We start from the raw sequence: 20,360 nt of genomic DNA on the forward strand, positions 1-20,360 counted from the left end.
TACCCATGATGTGGACACTTCAAGAGTAGTCCATTGAATCGCTCCCATGTTTCAAAAAACTGCTTGTCTTCTCCCTGTGTAAACTCTGAAATTTCCCTGTGAATAGCATTGGTTTTATGCACTGGGAAATATTTATTAAAAAATTTTGTTACCATTTGTTCCCATGATGCAATGCTATTTGCAGGCAATGTATTAAGCCATGAACGAGCTCTATCCTTTAAAGAAAATGGGAATAGTCTAAGTTTTACATCATCATCTGAAAAATTCTCATATTTAAATGTTTGACAAATAGCATAAAAATCATTCAAATGATTATAGGGGTTCTCATTTTCTAGGCCATAGAATGTTGGGAGACAATTTAGCACACTAGGTTTTAGTTCAAAACTCCTAGCAGCTACATTTGGGTATCTTATGCATGATGTGCTCAAATTAGCTAAAGGACTGAAGTAGTCCTTAAATGGCCTCTCCTGTGGTTGCAAATCAATTTTATTTTTAACTTGTTTGTGTGTGCGAAGTGTTTTCTCAAGTTCAAGGTCTATAGGTTCAAGATTAGGTAATAATGACCTTCGACCATGCATGCAAAACAAATAAAATAAAAATAAAGATGGGAAAAAAACGAATAAAAATAAAGAAGAGGGAGAAATTACGATACTAACCTTATTTCACTATTACAACCTTACTATAAAAATACACAAAAACAAATACATGAAATAAATTAATAAGATAAACAAAAAAAATTTACAAAGAAAAATAAGTTGAAAATTAAATTACAGAATTTTAAAGAAGAGAGAAAAAAAAAGAAATACTAACCTTTAAATGTAGATTCACTTTTTTTTTCTTTTTTTTTTAAAGAAAAAAATACAAGAAAACAATTAAATGGAATTATTCACAAAAATTAATTCTATGAATTAAAATTACTTACCTCCCCGGCAACGGCGCCAAAAACTTGTTGTGCAAATTTAATTGAACTCGCAAGTTCACGAATCTATTGTAGTATAGATCAATGGTGACGAGTGTCGATCCCACGAGGAGGTGGATTTTAATTATATGTAGAATTAATTTTGTATGAATATGTGGTTGGATTTGTGGTGAAAATGATTTGGATTATCCTAAAATTCGAATTAAGATGGCAAGAATAAATTAAAGTGAAAATCTATTAAATTGACGTACTTGGGTATCTGGATCCGCATCAACATGCACTATGGGCTAAATATTCCTTATTAATGCCAATTAATCATGAGGGGGGAATCCACACTTCATGAACCACACTCTACTCAATATGGTGCTAAGGGCTTATTGTGCCAAATAATAATAACCTTGTACTAGGGAGCCGGTGTAACCAGGGCGGTATCTAGACAAGATTATTATTATTTGTCGACGAAAAGTCAAATCATCCACAAAAATTAGAGGGGAAAAGAAAATAAATTTACCAAATAAAGCCCATGACACATGTTGAGACTTCACCTTCAACCCAAGCTTGAAAGAAAATTAGCTACTCATAATTGAACTAGGGGCAAAATGGAAATTTATTAAAATATGTAGAAAATACAAGATGGAGAAGGAATTACAGAAAATGGATCCCAAAAATGGATTCAGAGCTATCAAATTAGGGGGGAGACCCCCTTTTTATAGATACATTGAGTAAATCGTGGCCATCGGATTAAAAACAGTTTGGACGCTCAGGATTGCGCCACGTCATTGGTCAACAGTACGTGGTTTGACCACGTGGGTGAATAGTAACACGGTTTGACCTGGGTTGAACAGTGACGCGGTTTGGTTGAAATTAATCTTATGTAATGCATGTACCGTACGCGAGACTTTTGGTCCACTGATATGCTGCCACGTCATCGATCAACAGTGCATAAGAATTTTAGTCCAACAGGATCATGACACCTCATCAGTCAATGCCACATCATCGGTCAATGCCACGTCATCGATCCGTCTATGTGAACAGTGTCGTGAACAGTACCGTACATGTGAGCAGTGTCATTTTTCCTTTTATGCTCCTCCTAAGGTTTTCGACCGTCCTAAGTTCAAAAGTGATGTCCGTTTTGGTGTCTGATCTCTCGTTCATTGTGAAATGACTATGATGCCCCTAAAATACATAAAATACTTAATTAAAATAAAACACACATAATTAAATTACAAGAAGCTTAAATACATAAAAGTAAGGGTTGTTAGTAAGGCTTGAAATGTAAAATGATGATCTTCTCCTTTATAAATATGCATTTTCTAACACTCAATAGTATTCTTTAAAAAAATCGTGAACAATGGCGGATGAACATCATTTTTAGGTTTTTTTAAATCAATTTTGCATCCTTGTGGTTTATTTACCTTAAATCCGCAAATTTTACCTATTCCTTTCCCTAAATTCAGTCAAATTTCAATTATTTAAGATTTAAAAAAAATAATAGTAACAACAACAATAAATAGTAATAATAATAATAATAATAATAATAATCATCATCATCATCATATTTGGTGATCTTCTTTCTTTCTTTGTTTTTGTTATTTTTGCTTCTTGTTTCTTGTTTTTTTTTTCATTCTTGTTTCTTGGACTATGATTGCTAGAGGGATTATACTTTGGTGCTTTTCCTTGATTTAGCCATTAGTTCCTAAAGAACTTGATTGAGAAAATATAAGAGCAAGCTGAAGCAAAGGGTTGTCTATTTTCAATGAGGTCTTTGAAGAAATCTTTCTGCTCACATATCTTGTCGAGACATAACATAGTCAACTATGGTTTTCCTCCACTGGTTTGATATCTAAAAGATTAAGGGTATATCCGCTAGAAACCCAAACTTGCATTTGAGTGTAAACACAAGTAGAGTGACATCTTGAGTGTAAACCCATGAAGCTTGTGAGATTTATTTTTTTTTTTTGTTAACATCTCTTTGCAGTTTACTTCAAATAACTAATATGGATGACAAAAGTGAAGTGCAACCTTCCATAGTAGACCTTACTTTAGCTTTAAAAGCAATGCACCAGGCATTTGAGAAGATGAATATAAGGTTTGAAGAGATAGGAAGCCAGTTGAGGCAACATGGGGCTACAATTGAGAGTATTCAAAAGGACCAAACTAGTAGAGAGCGTAACAGGGCCAGACATGATGAAGTAAGATGTAACGGGGGAAATAATAGGTGTAGATATGAGCCTATGGATGAGTATATGGTAGAGAATGAATTTTGGGAAGATGATGGTGATGAACGAGCATCCGACGTAGATAGGGATAGAGTGACATGTAGAGGAGGTAGGCAAGAGAGGGGGTATAGGAGAGATGATGAGGATAGGGATTTAGGTAAAATCAAAGTGACCATTCTTTCTTTTCAAGGAAAAAATGAGCTCGAGGCTTACTTAGAGTGGGAAAAAAAGGTCAAGCTGATCTTTGATTATCATAATAATTTAGAGGAGAAAAAGGTAAAGCTAGCTGTCATTAAATTCATTGACTATACTATTATTTGGTGGGATCAATTGGTGAATAATATGAGGAGGAATCGTGAGAGGCCTATAGCTATGTGGGGAGCGTTGAGAGCCCTTACATACCCATCTTTTCCTTTGATGATTATAATGTAGAAAATCAAAACCTTTTAGTGTATTTCTATAGTCGCAAGGTATGGCTACTTATTAGATTTCTACTAAATGCAATCACAAGTGAAATAGCTCTAACTTATGGTGAGTAGCCATCCATGTATTCTCCTTTTATTTTTCAAGCTTGCTTGCCTTATCAAGCAGATTAGGATCAAGCCCTTGACAACCACTAAGAGGGACTACCCCATCTCTTATGCTCAAAGCTTGAAGCTTTGCACAAGCCAAAATCCTTCATGCTGAATCAATTATATGGAATTTGCTAGAATCATTAGCCACCTATAGGCGAGTATCTTCTATAGTTGTTAGCAACATATATTTGATTAAAAGTTTTAGCAGCTTCTTAGTGCTAGCCTTCATATCCCTAAGGTTAAATATTATATAGACTCCCATATTGTCCCAACTACTGGGGTTGGACATTATCGCTTAGATGTCTAACATATTTGAGCTATTATATATGAGCAACCCAATACTTGTTGGACTCATTAATAAGGGCAACATGATGCGAGCATACGAGGCTTTTGTAAAGCAGCTTTATAATGCTCCTTATCTTCTAAAGAGAAATGGTATGCTCAAGCTCAAAATTAGTGTTTGTTTAGAGTCTTATGTTTAATTTGTACACAACTCATTCGAAAACATAAAATAACATTCAATCAATAGATAATCAATGTCAACATAATATTCATTCCATTCACAGATTTAAATATATTTTACTGCAACCATAAACCAAATTAATGAAAGTTTAATATGAGGATTGTAATCGAAAAGTCATCGATGCTTCTAATTATCATCCTTTCCAAACATTAAATTAACATAATGCTATTCTATTTGCGTGAAATATTTAGTTCGATTATTATTTATTCCTAGAATCTTAATAATAATAGAACTCCCACTAAGAATTTATAAACATAACAGGAATAAAGCAGCCTTCATGCATCTGTTCACGTGAATAATACACCAAGAAAATTCTCAGAAAAGAGGTGGGGACTGGATGGTCCCAGTTAAATACCAAATTTCCTTAGACTCTTAATGTCCTTTTGACAGAATTTTCCTAGAAGTACTTTAATTATCTTATTGTGTTCTCATTAAAACAATTACATGTGATATACAAAGATAACTCATAAATCAATTCATCATGATTATCTCAACAAATATTAGATAATTCATCAATAAGTATTATAAGGAGGGCACATTTAGTAATGTATTGAAGCAGCTGCCATAGAAGAGGAACACTATCAAGTGCATCTCAAAATATTTTTAAAAAAAAATTCTTGAATTTTATCTCTCTTTTAAATTATTTATTTTATTTAAAATATCCTCAAAAATTTAATTCAAAATAAAAGAACTCATATGAATAAGAATGATACATAAAAGAGGATAAAATTCTAAGTCAACCAACGTAAACGGTGCTTAAAATAGAGGTCGGGAAGGCGACATGTGTATCTTACTCTCTGGAGACGAGAATGGGTCAAACACCGCCAATCAATTGTACGTTGGCCGAGCCAGTTTCCCCTGATTTTGTATTTGGAATAAGGTTTTTACATGATGAAGGGGTGCTTTGATACCAACTGGAGCATCTAAGTACGTGGCGTTGTTATACCAGAGCAATGATAACAGAGTTATCCTTTGGACCAGTAGTCCGCATGCTCGGGTTTCTAGCCAATATACCTAGAAAACGAGAATGACGTGGTTACAAGATACCAGACGTTCCTTTCTTACGATGAACTAAGAGCATAGACAACTGAAAAAGACACAGACTCTCCTTGGTCACTTAGTCTAAAGGTAGGGTTCTGTCTATTATCTCAGAACAAAGAAAGAATAAGAGCCTGACTAGCTTAGGGTAAGAGTTCTAAACCTAAAGAATCTTAGGATTAAAGAATAAAAACAACAGTTTTAGTTATCCATGGGGTGGAAAGTTATCTCAAAACTCCTCTGATTTTTATTGAAAATAACTCTTCTTATATAAGGAGGACAAAAGTTGGATCAAGCTCTTTCCAGCCGGCATACAGGCACACCTATTTTACAAAAGTAAAGTACATGATTACATAAGAACAAATAACTAAAGCATAAAGCTAAAGCATACACTTATTACAAAATGACAAACAACTTTAAAAAGTTAAAGGCAAAAGCTTAAAGCAAAAGCTAAAGACACCCATTATTACAAGATGACAAATATCTTAAAGAGAGATGGAGCCATCTTCAGATGATGATTCAGTCTCATCAGGGTCACGATTAGGGTCCTTGTCTTTCTTGAAGATTCTCTCTAGATGAGAACATCCTGGAACACATGGCCAAGGGCAATATTGTCCTTTTGCTAGAGGAATATCTTGTGGAGATATTGGAACTGGTTGAGGATAATGTTCAAGTTGATCAGGCTGAGAGGAAAATGGTGGATATGGAGAAGAGGATGAGCCAAGTTCATATGGCGATGGTGAAGGTACCGGGGTAAAATCTTCATAAGGATCTTGGGAATCTTGGAATAAGAAGTCAGTGTAATCTGGCTTTTCTTCTTTTATGATGATTCCACGATTGAGAGGTTGGGAATGTAAGGATGGTGTAGGGATCATGAACATTTCATGTTTTGGTCCAAGAGATATGTGGAGGATATCTGGTTGGTCTGGAGGAATATGGTTGAGTTCCATGAGGAAGTTCTTCACGGAAGTTTTGATGTGGAAATCTTATTTAAGACAGGCAATGTGAGGAACAGTGTTCCATTCATAACTCTGATTTTGTGTCCAAAAATCCTTGGTATGAGGATGTTGGAAGTATGGACGATGGATGATAAAAACAAAAGTGCATTGTTTTCCTTCTTGGTCTGGGAGTTCTAAAAGATGGTGCGTGTCAGCAATCTATTGTAGCTTTCTGCGCCACCATGGTAATGGTGAAAACCATTAAAAAAGAGTCCAGGTGAGAGAGGTAGAAAACTCTGGGTCATTGAGTTTGGAGAGAAGCGGTAAGACTGGGAAAACCATTTTTGTGGCATATAGAACAGTAAGACACCATGTATACCAAAGCTCATCTTCGATAATATCTCTGTGAGGTGTAATTACTAATCCTGTGAAAGCTGGGGAAAAACATAGGTTCTTTACTCATCGTATAGATGTTCATAAAAAACCTAAAGAGGAATTTTTTGGCGAAGTCTTGGATCTGGTGAGGTGATTGAAAAGTCATGTTGAGTGGGAAAGACTTCTGGGTGAGAGCTGTTTTAGGGAGTGAACTAGCCATGACAATGATTGGGAAGGAAATATGAGAAGTGAGACAGAAGAATTGGAGAGGTTTTGGTTTTGGAGGTTTGGATAGTAAGTCTGGGATGAGGTTATGATCTCCTTTTATATAGCTGAAGTAAGGTTTTTTCTAGAACAACCTTCTGCTTAAAGTTCAAGATATTGGGAAAAGCTGAATTATCCAGTCTGATCAAGAATCTACGACCAATAAAATGGAATTCAAATTTCTTGATACCATTTTTCACGGCTAAGATCTCTGTATAGACTGTGTGATAATGCTTTTGTGCATTAGGAAATTGTCCACTGGCATAAGCAATAAAGTGTTCTTTTCCATTGCATTCTTCAAGGAGAATGGCCCCCCATGATTTGTCACTTCCGTCTGTCTGTAGAATTCGCTTGCCATCTGTGATAAGTTTTAGAGGTGGTGGATTTTGGGCAATCTGTTTTAATTGCTTTACAGCATCTGTGTGGATTTCTGACCAGGATGGTGGATTCTTTTTTAGAACAACAGACAACTTACTTATATGGTGATTGACATGTGGCAAGAAATCACGGATGTAATTGATGATTCCAAGAAATTGTTGGACTTACTTTTTTGTAAAGTTACTTTCGGGAAAGTGGAGTAACTCTTGTGCAATGTGGGGTCCAGGCTGATAATGGCCATCTTGGATTTTCATGCCAAGAAAGTCAATAGAGGTTGTCGCAATCATGCTTTTCTTGTCAGAGATCATGATTCCATGCTCTTGAATGATTTGGAAAAATTGTTGGAGTAACTTGTGATGTTCATCATAAGTACCTGAAAAAAGAAGTAAATCATCAATGTAAACAAGGGTATGGTGCAGGATTGGTTGAAAGATAGTGGTCATGGCCTTTTGAAAAATGGAAGGGGCAGTTTTGAGGTCAAAAGTAAAGACTGTCCATTGGTAATGGGCATTTGGAATACAAAAAGTAGTTTTGTATCGTTCAAAGGGGTGAATGCCAAGTTGCCAAAAACCGGACTTCAAGTCAAATTTTGAAAAGATTCGAACATTTTTGAGGTGGACAAAAAGGGTGTGTCTGTTGGGTGATGGAAATTTTTGATCTTGGAGAAAATTATTGAGTGGTTGATAGTCAGTGACTAATCGTTTTTTTCCACGAAGAATTTCAGACCTTTTTTCAACATAAAAAGCTTGACAAGCCCATTGAGAATTTGTGGGCTCAATGAGGCCTTGTTTTAGAAATTGGGCACATTCTTGTTGGGCCAAAATAAGGTCTTGTGAGGTCATTCCTGTATGGGTAGCTTTGGTTGGGTTGATGTCTTCATTTTGTTTGAAAGGTAAGGATATGAAGAACTTTGGGTTTTTCCACAACAGGCTTGAATGGGTAAAAAGGCTGTGGTTTTCAGGGCAAAATTTGAGAAATTGGTTTGTAATGGCCTGGTATGAGGTTTGTAATCATGGATTTGTAACGGAGACCAGAGGAAGTAATCTGGACATTTTTTGCTTGATGTAGGATGTCAAAACCTACAAGAAGCAAAGATGAACCAATCAGTGTTATCCAAACAACACAATTAGGAAATAACTGGATTTCTATTGGATGCTTAGTAACTAATTTAGTTGTAAAGATCTTTCCGTCTGCTGCTTTGAAGTGTTCCTCTTGAGTTTTCCAATACTCAGTAGGAAGAATAGCAGGATCTAGCATGCTTCGCTGAGCACCAGTGTCGAGAAAACCAATGGCTGTGATAGGTTTATGATATCTGGAAGGGATAATTTGGATTTTGACAGAAGGTATAGGTATGGTACGATCATGAATGAGAATGGAGGAAGGTTGGACTATGTAGATGGGTTCAAAATCAAAACTGTCTGAATCACTAGAGTATGCTGGTAAGGCAAAGATTGTATCATCATTTGGCTCTTCTTGTTCAGAAAATAAGTGTTCAACTTGATCTGTGGTTGGGGAAAATTCTGTAGTGGATTCCAGGTGTTGGATAAGCTTGATTGCTTTATGAGGTTTAACTGGGCAATCTTTGGCAAAATGACCTTTCTTTATGCAAATGAAACATTTGCTTTTCCTTTTGTTAAGAAAATCTATGGAGGAGGATTGTCTCTTTCAAAAAAATCTAAATTTTTTAAGACGCCGTTTCCTGGATGGGAATGGGAATCTGGATTTCTTGAAATGAGACTTTTTCTTCGGTGCACAGTCACACTTCTTTGAATCTTTGCATTTGATGGCCAAATAAGGCTTTTTACAAGTAGATCTGAAAGGTTCTTTGTCTTTGATGAGTTCCTGGAAGAATTTCTTTTGTTCACATAATTTGTCAAGACATCTCAGAGCAATGTGGAATAATTTCCCCAATGATAATGTGTCAATGTTCAGCTTGTGAGCAGTTAACTGATGCTGGATCTCTGGTTGTAATTCTTCTGAAAGAGAGGCCAAAAATACATGTCTGAGGGTAGCATCATTGAATCCATTTACCTTATAATAAAGCAAAGACATTCACTTATAGTGGTAATGAAGATCTTTTGTGTTAAGGGAACAACATTTCATGTTGAGATAATCACGTCTTGCGGCTTCAAAAGTAGCACTTGGTTCTCCAATAAATTGATCATGGAGAATGGCTAAAGCCTGAGAGAAATCAGAAATCTAGATGAACTGAAGTTGTCTATATTGTCCAAGACTATCAAACCAATCTCGAAGAGAACCTGTAAACCGCATATTAAATTCTCATAGAACAGATTGGGTTGTTGCATCTGGAGCTAGCATCTGGAGATCAATCCAAGCAGACAACTCTTGTAGTCTTTCTCTCCACTTTGTGGGAGGAATATCATCAAAAGTAAACCATGGTCCATTTGAGGGTTTGGATACTTTTGGCTGAGGTGGAATTGACTGAGAAGATTCACCAGTTTCACCAGTTTCTTGATTTTCTTCATCAGTGTCAACAGGTTCAGTTCTTGGGCCAATGTCAGTGGCACCAGACTATTCAGTAGGCTCTGCCATGAGAAGTTTGGAAATATCAGCTAGATTTGAATCATAAGTGTCTGAATCAGACAAGTCAGATGACTTAATGGATGATGAATCTGATTGTGAAGGGGAATTTTAGTAGAAGAATCTAGAGATGGAGAATGGGAGATTTGATGAGCAGAATATTAGTACACGAGTTATTTTTCTAGGGAAATAGAAGTTTGGATTAGCGGTGATTGAGTAGATTCAGGTAAAGAAGTTGGTGATGGTTCAAATCTGGATGTCTGAGGATTTTACTGAGGAATAGGTTTTGGAACCGGGACTGATTTTGGTGTTTTCTTTGGTTTTGATTGAGGTCGGAGACTAGGAGGAAACAAGGTATGGGTCATGCCAAAAAGTTTCGAAGGTTCATATGTTCTGGAAGAAGTTGATGGTAAGAAAGGATGATATGTAGGGTTAATTACCAGTAATGGAGCAGAGCTCGTAAAAAGGGTAGGCTGGACCTTTTCTGAATCAATCCTAGCAATTTTAGCTTTCGGGACTATAAACTCGTTGGGCAATCATAGCCTGAAGTTCAGAGTTAAGTTGAGTAACTTTGTTATGAAGATTTTGATAAATCTGATTTAACTTATCTGATATAGTATTAACCTTTTTCTCAACCTGGTTGGTTTTGTGAGTAATGTTGTCTAACTTATGATGCAAGGTAGTGAGTGCTTGGTTTTGTCCAACAGTATTTTGAGTCTGCCAGTTTAAGACTGCCTCAAAAGAACGAGGTTCTTCCAAATGGCCAGCAGGAGTTACTGCAGATGGGACAAATGGTTTGGAAACAAAACTTTTTTGTTAGTCAATTTTTTTTTCCAAAGGTGGAAACTGTGCTTGGTATTTTGTAGAGGTTGATGGGGAAAACATCATACAGGACTGGATTTTAGGAACAGAATTAACAGGGGTGGTTTCATGGGTTGATTGTGTTCTGCAATTGAGCAAAGTGGGTTCATGTTTTCGAATCCAAGCAAGACCTTCGTTGTAGATGGGTAAAGTCGCTTGAGAATCAGGCTCAAGTGGATCTTCAGGATGAGCAGCATGGTATCGACAAGCTGGAAAAATAATCTTTTTAGACTTGCGCTTGCATCTTCTGGGTTCGTCATCATCTTCTTCAATATCTTCCCAACAAGGACAGCCTGCATCACAGTTGCCTGAGGCTGGGACATCCCATAAGAAATGTCCATGGAGTTTTGCTGGGTATATGGGAAAACCTTGATCATTAAAGGCTTGAATGGGTAGGTTTTCTTGTTCTATATGTACAGAAGTGATCATTGAAGGATAGGTAAAAGATAATCTGGGTGGTTCTGAGGATGAACTGGGTGGTGGTTTAAAAGTAAGACGAACAGTTCCATCTGAATTTTTCTAAAAATGACTTTCAGAAGTTTGTATGGGTTCAGAATTTTGATGAAATTGTTCATAATTGGATAACCATTCTAAAGGCATGAGTTTGATCAATTCGTGTTGAGGAATTTGCCTTGGTATTTGAATAATGGTTGGGATCTCTTCAGATTCTGTAAGAATCATAAGAGCTTCTGAATTTGCAGTTTGTGGAGTAGGCAAATCCAAAGCATGATTTTGCAGCCTATAAACAAGCTGATGGTGCAGGGTAGCTATTTTAGCTGAGGTTATTTGTTCATCTCCTTGGAGTTAGATCTAGACCTTTAAAGTGGTGGCAAGATTGGAATCAAGAAGTGAAAGATTAAAGTTAGGATAAAAAGTAAGCAAAGCACTTCCAGCATGGAGGGTGGTGAGAACTGTGACAATGATGGCATACTGGATGTATTCTTTAGGATGAGGTCGTTTGGTGGAAATCAGGGTCTTAATACTTCTAGTAAAAGAAGGTTTTTTATACAGTGATATGGACTGATGAGAGGTAAAGAAGATTCATTGATTTAAATAGATTCAGGAACATAGGAATATTCAACAAGATTCTCTATCTTACTGGTTGTTTGCTTAGTACAAGATTTAGGTAAAGAAATAGTAGAAGAGAGAGTAACTGGAGAACATACAAAAGTAGGAGTAGCTGAGGATGAGGATGAAGCCAAGAGATGAAGACTTTCTATTCTTTAATTCTTTGATTCCTAAGGCATTGAATTCTTATAACCTATACCAAAAATCTGGGAATGGAGTGTATGGCTCTGATACCAACTGGAGCTTCTAAGTACGTGGCGTTGTTATACCAGAGCAATGATAATAGAGTTATCCTTTGGACCAGTAGTCTGCATGCTCGGGTTTCCAGCCGATATACCCAGAAAACGAGAATGACGTGGTTACAAGATACCAGACATTCCGTTCTTACGATGAACTAAGAGCATAGACAACCCAAAAAGACACAGACTCTCCTTGGTCACTTAGTCTAAAGGCAGGGTTCCGTCTATTATCTCAGAACAAAGAAAGAATAAGAGCCTGACTAGCTTTCTGGTGCACAAGATCCTTTTTCAAGGCAAGTGCAGAGCAAACTTACAGAAGATAGACATTTGAACAAGGGTAAAAGTTCTAAACCTAAAGAATCTTAGGATACTAAAAGCTTAAAGCAAAAGCTAAAGACACCCATTATTACAAGATGACAAATATCTTAAAGAGAGATGGAGCCATCTTCAGATGATGATTCAGTCTCATCAGGGTCACGATCAGGGTTCTTATCTTTCTTGAAGATTCTCTCTGGATGAGAACATCCTAGAACACATGGCCAAGGGTAATATTGTCCTTTTGCTTAGGTTTAGAACTCTTCTGCAAGTATGCTCTACACTTGCCTTGAAAAAGGATCTTGTGCAGCAGAAAGCTACTCAGGCTCTTATTCTTGCTTTGTTCTGAGATAATAGACGGAACCCTGCCTTTAGACTAAGTGACCAAGGAGAGTATGTGTCTTTTTGGGTTGTCTATGTCTTAGTTCATCATAAAACGATCATGTGTCTTCTACTCTTTCTTTACCTAAATCTTGTACTAAGCAAACAGCCAGTAAGATAGAAAATCTTGTTGAATATTCCTATGTTCCTGAATTTGTTCAAATCAATAAATCTTCTTTACCTTTCATTAGTCCATATCACCTGTATAAAAAACCTTCTTTTACCAGAAGTATTAAGACCCTGATTTCCACCAAACGACCTCATCCTAAAGAATACATCCAGTCGTCCCGACTCGATCAGTGTGCTTTGCAAGCTACTACAGCTGAACAATATCTCACTCTTGAGATCCCCTCAGAGTTGATCTCTACATGGAAACGTGAAGGCTATACACATCTTCACCTTGGAGGTGTTCGCCTTATCCTCACTCTTCATGGCCGGAAAGGCTTACCTGTTACGGCTAGAATTGCTTTACTTGACACCAGGTTTAAGCAATATCAGCATGCCATCATTGGCACAGTTCTCACCACCCTCCATGCCGGAAGTGCTTTGCTTACCTTTTATCCCAACTTTAATCTTTCATTTCTTGATTCCAATTTTGCCACCACTTTAAAGGTCCAGATCCAACTCCAAGGAGCTAAACAAATAACCTCAACTAAAATAGCTACCCTGCACCATCAGTTTGTTTATAGGCTGCAAAATCATGGTTTGGATTTGCGTACTCCACAAACTGCAAATTCAGAAGCTCTTATGATTCTTGCAAAATCTGAAGAGATCCCAACCATTATTCAAATACAAAGGCAAAGACTGTATCATCATTTGGCTCTTCTTATTCAGAAAACAAGTGTTCAACTTGCGGACAGTGATGTCACAGACATAGCACTGCTCATCATCTCCTACATTATTAAAATTTCTATATTTTGAACTAGAACTTTGATTAGTTCGTTCTCTCTCGATATAACTCAAAATTATGCATATGATATATCATTGGAAAGCTCTCTGAATTAACTTTCAAATGATATGAAATGTTTAGAAAACTAGGTATTGTATCAATAGTTATGAGTAAACAAACTACGGGTTCATGGATTAGGATTTTTGTTTTCTCATAACTTAGGCCACATAGATTTCTGCATTTAATCCAGATATATTCATGTGATTTTAAACCAAAAATCGAGGCCTAACAATTATTGATTTAGTACATACCATTGAAGCGTGTTCTAGATGTGAAAACATATATATCATTAAAGAACATGGCATGTTTCATGCAAATACATTCAAAACATAACCCTCATTGGCTCTGATTTTTGTATATATTTCAGCATACAAAATTAATGGGAGATCTAAGAGCATGCCTTTTGATCCCTAGATGCAAAAGGATCATAACGAGGTTAAGTCATTGTAGACACAGAGGATAATCTCATGGAAAATCCTCATGCCACTCTATGCATATGATCAGAGGATAATCATAATAAAAGAAAATCCCCCCATATCACATTGTAAGAGCTCGTTGCCTTTTCTCTCTCTCGTTTTCACTCTCTGTATTTTCTAATATGTTCTACGTATTTTTTTTTTATCTCTCACACACTTGTATTTTAGATAGAGTAGGTGTGCTTATATAGAAGCTAAAAAGAGTGATTGAAGTTAACCAAAAGACTTCGTAACTCTTAAGTCCAATTAGACTTACAACAATCATATGGAACTCTATCTAAAAGAGGCTTCTAGATGTTCTTTATATTGGACAAGGAGCCATGCCCGGGAAAAATTTCCAATTCAGTAGCAAAGTAGGCAATGAATTCAGCTTGTCCTTTTATAAACCTTATCCTGACAACTTCTCCTTTGTGGTCATCTAATTTGGAGACTATTCACCATAGTACATGTCTTTCTCTAAATGAGAATAATCTTTCTCTTATCTTTGTCGGGTTTTAATAAAGAATTATGATCCACTTTTTGTTTTCTTCTTTCCTTTCCTCTCATTATCATTATAATATAGTGAAAAATTGCTGACTTAATTATTGACATCAAAATAAAAAAACTCAATCATAGCCACTCATTAAGCGATGAGAGAATTTAAAGACAAAGAGCTTCAATTTTTTTTCTATTTTAATAAAGATGAATGTGAATTTAATATCATTGTCCCATTTCTCACATCATATATACTCATTTATTTTCACTCTAATAATTTTATTCGATTTAAATTTATACAAGTCTATTCATATTGTTAAATGTAATTTCATATGAATAATTTATACATATGAAATTATTGTTAAAACAATAATGATTGAAATTTTTACATTTAAGTCTAAATTGTTTTGTGACATTCATCCATTAGATAGTGAATTTTGATAAAAATAATATTCTACCATTCACTAGATGAATAATATATCAACTCAATTGTTGGGATCCCTGACATTATTCTTTTTAAAAATCATGATATTATTAATTAGGATTATTTTATTCATTTTTTCGTTATTAATTCAAATCCTATCCTAATCTTACACGAAACACAATACAATAGAACACTAATAAAATAATATTATTATAACCAAGAAAAATTTATTAATTAAGTAATGTTAACTATTAAGTAATTGACTCATAATTTTGTATGTTTATAATTTTATATGTTGACCTAAATCAAGATTAAGAAAACAAATTATTCAATCAAGATTTTAATTTACCCATAAGAATAAAGAAAGGACATTCACTTTGCACACGTAAATATCATATAAGTTTACATTGCAACACATATCATTAGAATGACTTGTATAATAATGTAAAATGCAAAATGCCAATAAAATTATTCAACACTTTGCACACATAAATATCATATAAGTTTACATTGCAACAAAAGTTCATTTTATTAGAATAACTTGTATAATAAGTAAAATGCAAATAAAATATCTTAGGCTTTATTTTAGAGTAATAGAAGATATTTTTAGGACAATAAGCCAAAAGTATCAGCTTTATTTTCTTTCTACACTTCATTTTCGACTTATGAGGTGGGCTCCATCGACAATTTTGGCTAATACTACCAACGCCGCCCCCCCCCCCCAATGGCTGCTGGAAATTCAAGGCTGAATTCAGACATTTTTGCCTATTGAATATTCATACGTGGGTAAAAGGTTACTTACACAAAATGAAAGGTAAAGAAGCGGGCAGCTTTAGCATGGACCATTTATTTAATTAATATAACAATGAATAATCTTTGTTCACAGATCTTATCAAGAGATAGCATGGCCATTTGAAAAATCTTTCCCAGAGAGATATCAGCTATACTCAGATTTGTGGCTGTGAGTTTTCTTTGAAGATCGGGTTGTAACTCAGGGGGAAGAGAGGCAATGAAGACATGTTTAAGAGATGGCTCATTGAACCCATTTAGCTTGTAGAATAGAATACTCATTCTTTTATAATGAGCATCCAGAAGGTGTCTTTTGAGAGAACAACATTTCATCTGATGGTATTCTTTTCTGTCTGCTTCAGTGGAAACAGTTTTTTCACTGATGAATTGCTCATGAATAATATTGAGGGCTGTACCAACTGGGGATTCCATGAATTGGAGTTGTCTATATTCTCCTAAGCTTTCTAGCCAGTCTCGTAAAGAACCCGTGGAGCGGGCCATGAATTCACGAAGAACGGCTTGAGGTTGAGCATTAGGCTTGGTACCTTGGAGATCAATCCAAGCAGCAAATTCTTGAAGTCTAGCAGCCCATTTGTGACGGGGAATGTCATCAAATGTAAACCAAGATGCTGAAGATGGTTCTGTTGAGTGTTCATGAACTGGTGGTGGTATGGGTTCTGTTTGAGATGCTTGGTCAGAAGGATTGTGTCATCAACAATGGGTGTTGAAGTAGAGGCACTTGGATCTGCAGTTTCAGTGGCCATTAATCTGCCTGTAATGTCAGCATATTCAGACTCGGAGTCAATGGAGGCATTTGATGAGTCATAAGAGGAGGACGAACATGAATTGTGTGTTTCAGGCTCAGAAGAGTCGGAGGAATCTGAAGATTGGGTCTGGATAGTATGATAATGATACTGATCCATTGGGCCTTTATCTTTTTTAAGAGGCTCGGGACGGTCTTGTGGTGATTCGTCTGGAGGGATTGTAGATGTAGAGGAAGAGGAAGTGGCCTTGGGACGTGGTTCGGAGATTTGGACTTTAGATCGTGCCTTTTTGGGTGAAGATGGTTGAGGAGTCGGTTGAAGATGGGAGAAACCAAAAAACTGGTTGTAAACAGGTTGTTGAGGTCTAGATGGTGTGTAGAAAGGTGCATAGGTGTCAAAGAATGGAGGAGATACTGGTGTAGGTTGTGGTTGAGTGAAAAGGGAAGGTCGGGATTTTTCAGCATCAATCTTGGACAACTCAGCTTTGAGTTTTTTTATCTCAGCTTCTTTTTTGTTAAACTCTGGACCCCAGATATGATTGTTGATCATTCATCTGAGATCGGCATCTAACTCAGAGATGCGGTCTTAGAGATGTAGGTACATCTGATCAAGACGATGGCTGATGGAGTCAACTTTAGTTTCAGTCTGGGAGACTTGATTTGCAACACGGTCAATTTTCTTACCGAGTTGTTGGAGAGTATGATTTTGAGCATTGGCATTTTCGGTTTGCCAATTCAAAACAGCTTCATACTGTTTTGGTTCTTCAGGTTGCCCAGAGGCTGTAATTGGAGATTGAACAAAAGGTTTGGAGGTGACACGGGTTTGTGTGTCTGTCTGTTTTTCAAGTGGAGGAAAGGATTCTTCATAGGAATGACATGAAAACATAAGGCAAGATCTGATTGGATGGACAGGAGGTTTGGGATCTGGTGGAGGATGTGGAGGAAAGGATTTGCAAGATGATGGTGGATAAGAAGATTTTTTCTTTTTCTTTATCTTTCTCCGCATAATTTCCAATTCTTCGTCAATATCCGTATCATCCAAGCAAGGACAATCTGGGTTGCACATATGGGCTTCAGGAACATCCCATAGAAAATGACCATTGATTTTATCAGGATATACTGGATACCCTTCGGAGGAAAACCCATGAATAGGAAGTTTCTTTTCTTGAGCAGTTTGAACTGCTGTGATCATAGCAGTATAGGAAAGCTGTGGACTGTTTGAAACAAGCTCGGTGTCAGGAGTTTGAAAAGACAGTTTGACTTGACCATTTGGTCGTCTGTCAAACGTGGCTTCTGTGGTTTGTACTGGTTCTGAATTTTGGTGAAAATGCTCATAGTTGGTTAGCCATTCAAGAGGCATGAGCTTGAGCAAGTCTTGTTTCTGGATTTGTTTGGGGATTTGGATAATGGTTGGAATTGTGTCTGTGTCTGCCAAGATCATCAAGAGATAGACTATTTGATGATGGAGGGTTGCAATCTTTGATGTGGGTGTTTGTTCTGCTCCTTGGAGCTGGATCTGGACTTTAAGGTTTGTTGGAAGGTTGGGATCCTCAAGAGAGAGGTTGAAATTGGGTAAAAGGTTAATAAGACACTGCCAGCATGAAGGGTTGTCAAAACGGTGCCTACAACAGCGTGTTGGTACTCCTTGAACCTGGTGTCTAGGAGAGCAATTCTAGCTGTAACAGGTAAGCCTTTTCGACCATGAAGAGTGAGAATTAATCGTACACCACCAAGATGGAGGTGTGTGTAGCCTTCTCGTTTCCAGTTGGCGACGAGATCTGAAGGTATTTCCATAGTGACATATTGTTCACTCTGTGAGGCTTGTAGAGCACACTGGTCCAGTCTAGAAGACTGGATATACTCTTTTGGGAGTGGTCTTTTAGTGGAGATGAGGGTCCGAATACTTCTAGTGAAAGAAGTTTTCTGTTTGTAGAGATTGTAAGGACTCATGATGGGAAACTGGGACTCATGGATTTGAGCAGATTCTGGAATATAAGAATATTCAACAAGATTCTCGATTTTGGAGGTTATGTGTTTAGAGCATGATTTGGGAAGAGAGAGAGTAGAAGAAAGAGAAATATGAGATGAAGAGGATGTAGAAATTGAAGATGTATTTGTTTCCATGGTTGATGAATCTTCTTCTAGGAGATCAAATTCAAATTACTAATGATACCACCTCAACAAGCCTAATTCTCTCTATTATTTCTCCTATTCATAATTATTCAAAAGTTAAAATTTTTGTTCTTAATAAAAATTTTAAATTTGATAATCTTCACCTTAAAAATAGCATTTATTTTTTATTAGAAATTACTAATTCTCTTTATTATTACTCCCATTCATAATTATTAAAAAAATTAAGATTTGTTTTCTTAATAAAAATTCTAAAATAGATAATTTTCACCTTAAAAACAACATTTATTTTTCGATAAAAATTCCATATTTGATAATCTTCACATACAGTAGAATTAATGGTTTCACCAATTAATTCTTTATTTTGCTAATCCTTCTAAAAAAAATTAAATACTTTCACTTTCCAAAAAAGAATACTCTATTGAAATTGTTAACATTAGCAGAGACTTTTAATACTCCGTTAAAACTCTATTAATAACCTCAAAACTAATAGACATAGAATCAATAATAATCTCAACTAAAAAATTTCTTGCTCTCTTTGCTACGAAGAAAATTATTTTCCGATCATCTAACCATCATATTCATTTCAACTAGCTAACTTTTTAGATACTATTATTCTATTATTTATTTTAAATTATTATTGTTCTTATTTTTTACAAATTTAATTTATTTTTATTTTTTAAAATGACATACGACTCATATAATCTACTATATTTTTATTTTATATTCTTTTGAGAGTTGATGTTCTTTAATGTACAAAAACTTTAAAAAGAAATTCACTTAGTGCCTCAAATCCTTAAAGCCTGCCCTCGCAAGTTATGCAATTTGTTCCTCTTGACGAGAATTTTGAAACGATTTAATTTACGTCCAAACCAATGTCTTTGATCCTATCAAGATATCCTACATCAGATCTGTGAGTTGATTTTGAATGTTGATATTGATGAATTTTTTTTCAACTTATCAACCACTCAAAGTTCCACGAAGTGGGCCAATTTAACATGGACAAAAATTGATTCAAGATTGAAGAGACATTGAAAAGAACTAATTAACTGGATGAAATTATAGCAGCATAATGTTCAGACCATAAACAAAAGAGCTATTAATTAATCAACATTAATTCATAGAGTATATTTGTAATAAAAATATATTTTAATTAATTAAAATTTCATTATATTTTACAAATCAATTAATTGAATATATTAGTTAATTCACTAAATAAACATTAAATAAACCAAAACAATGAATACATTGTACTAATATTCTTAATTGAATATATTAGTTAATTCACAAATATACATTAAATAAACCAAAACAATGAATACATTGTACTAATATTCTTAATTACTTATTGAATTACCATGATAGAAATTATGTAAGTTAAGAGGTTTCAAATTATGAAGAAATTAAATCATTGCGAACACCACTAAAAATCCAGCTGAGGATGATACAACAGATTTGGAGCTCAATTAGACTAATTGGTATTTTCTTTAGTTAGACTAATTTATATTATTATTACTACTATTATTTTATTTTAAATCTTGCTTTAGAGTTGATAATAAATATAACTAGCATAATCTTCGTGAATCGATCCCTACTCGCTCTGTACTAATTATTTATACTAGTAGTAAGATTTTAAATTTAGTGCACCCTAACGACACTACCAAATTTTTGGCGCTGTTGCTGAGGACTAACGTCTAGTTTGTTTATTATCACTATTTTAT

At 35.5% G+C, this 20,360-nt stretch overlaps 1 non-coding gene across 1 annotated transcript; it reads left to right on the forward strand.

Moving 5' to 3' along the window:
* LOC127898981 (small nucleolar RNA R71) lies at nt 1-104 on the forward strand. The gene has a single exon (XR_008050749.1). It is a non-coding gene; the product is annotated as a small nucleolar RNA R71 (small nucleolar RNA).
* The last annotated feature ends 20,256 nt before the right edge of the window (nt 105-20,360 follow it).

Source organism: Citrus sinensis, chromosome 7 (genome assembly GCF_022201045.2).
Source record: "Citrus sinensis cultivar Valencia sweet orange chromosome 7, DVS_A1.0, whole genome shotgun sequence".
NCBI lineage: Eukaryota > Viridiplantae > Streptophyta > Magnoliopsida > Sapindales > Rutaceae > Citrus > Citrus sinensis.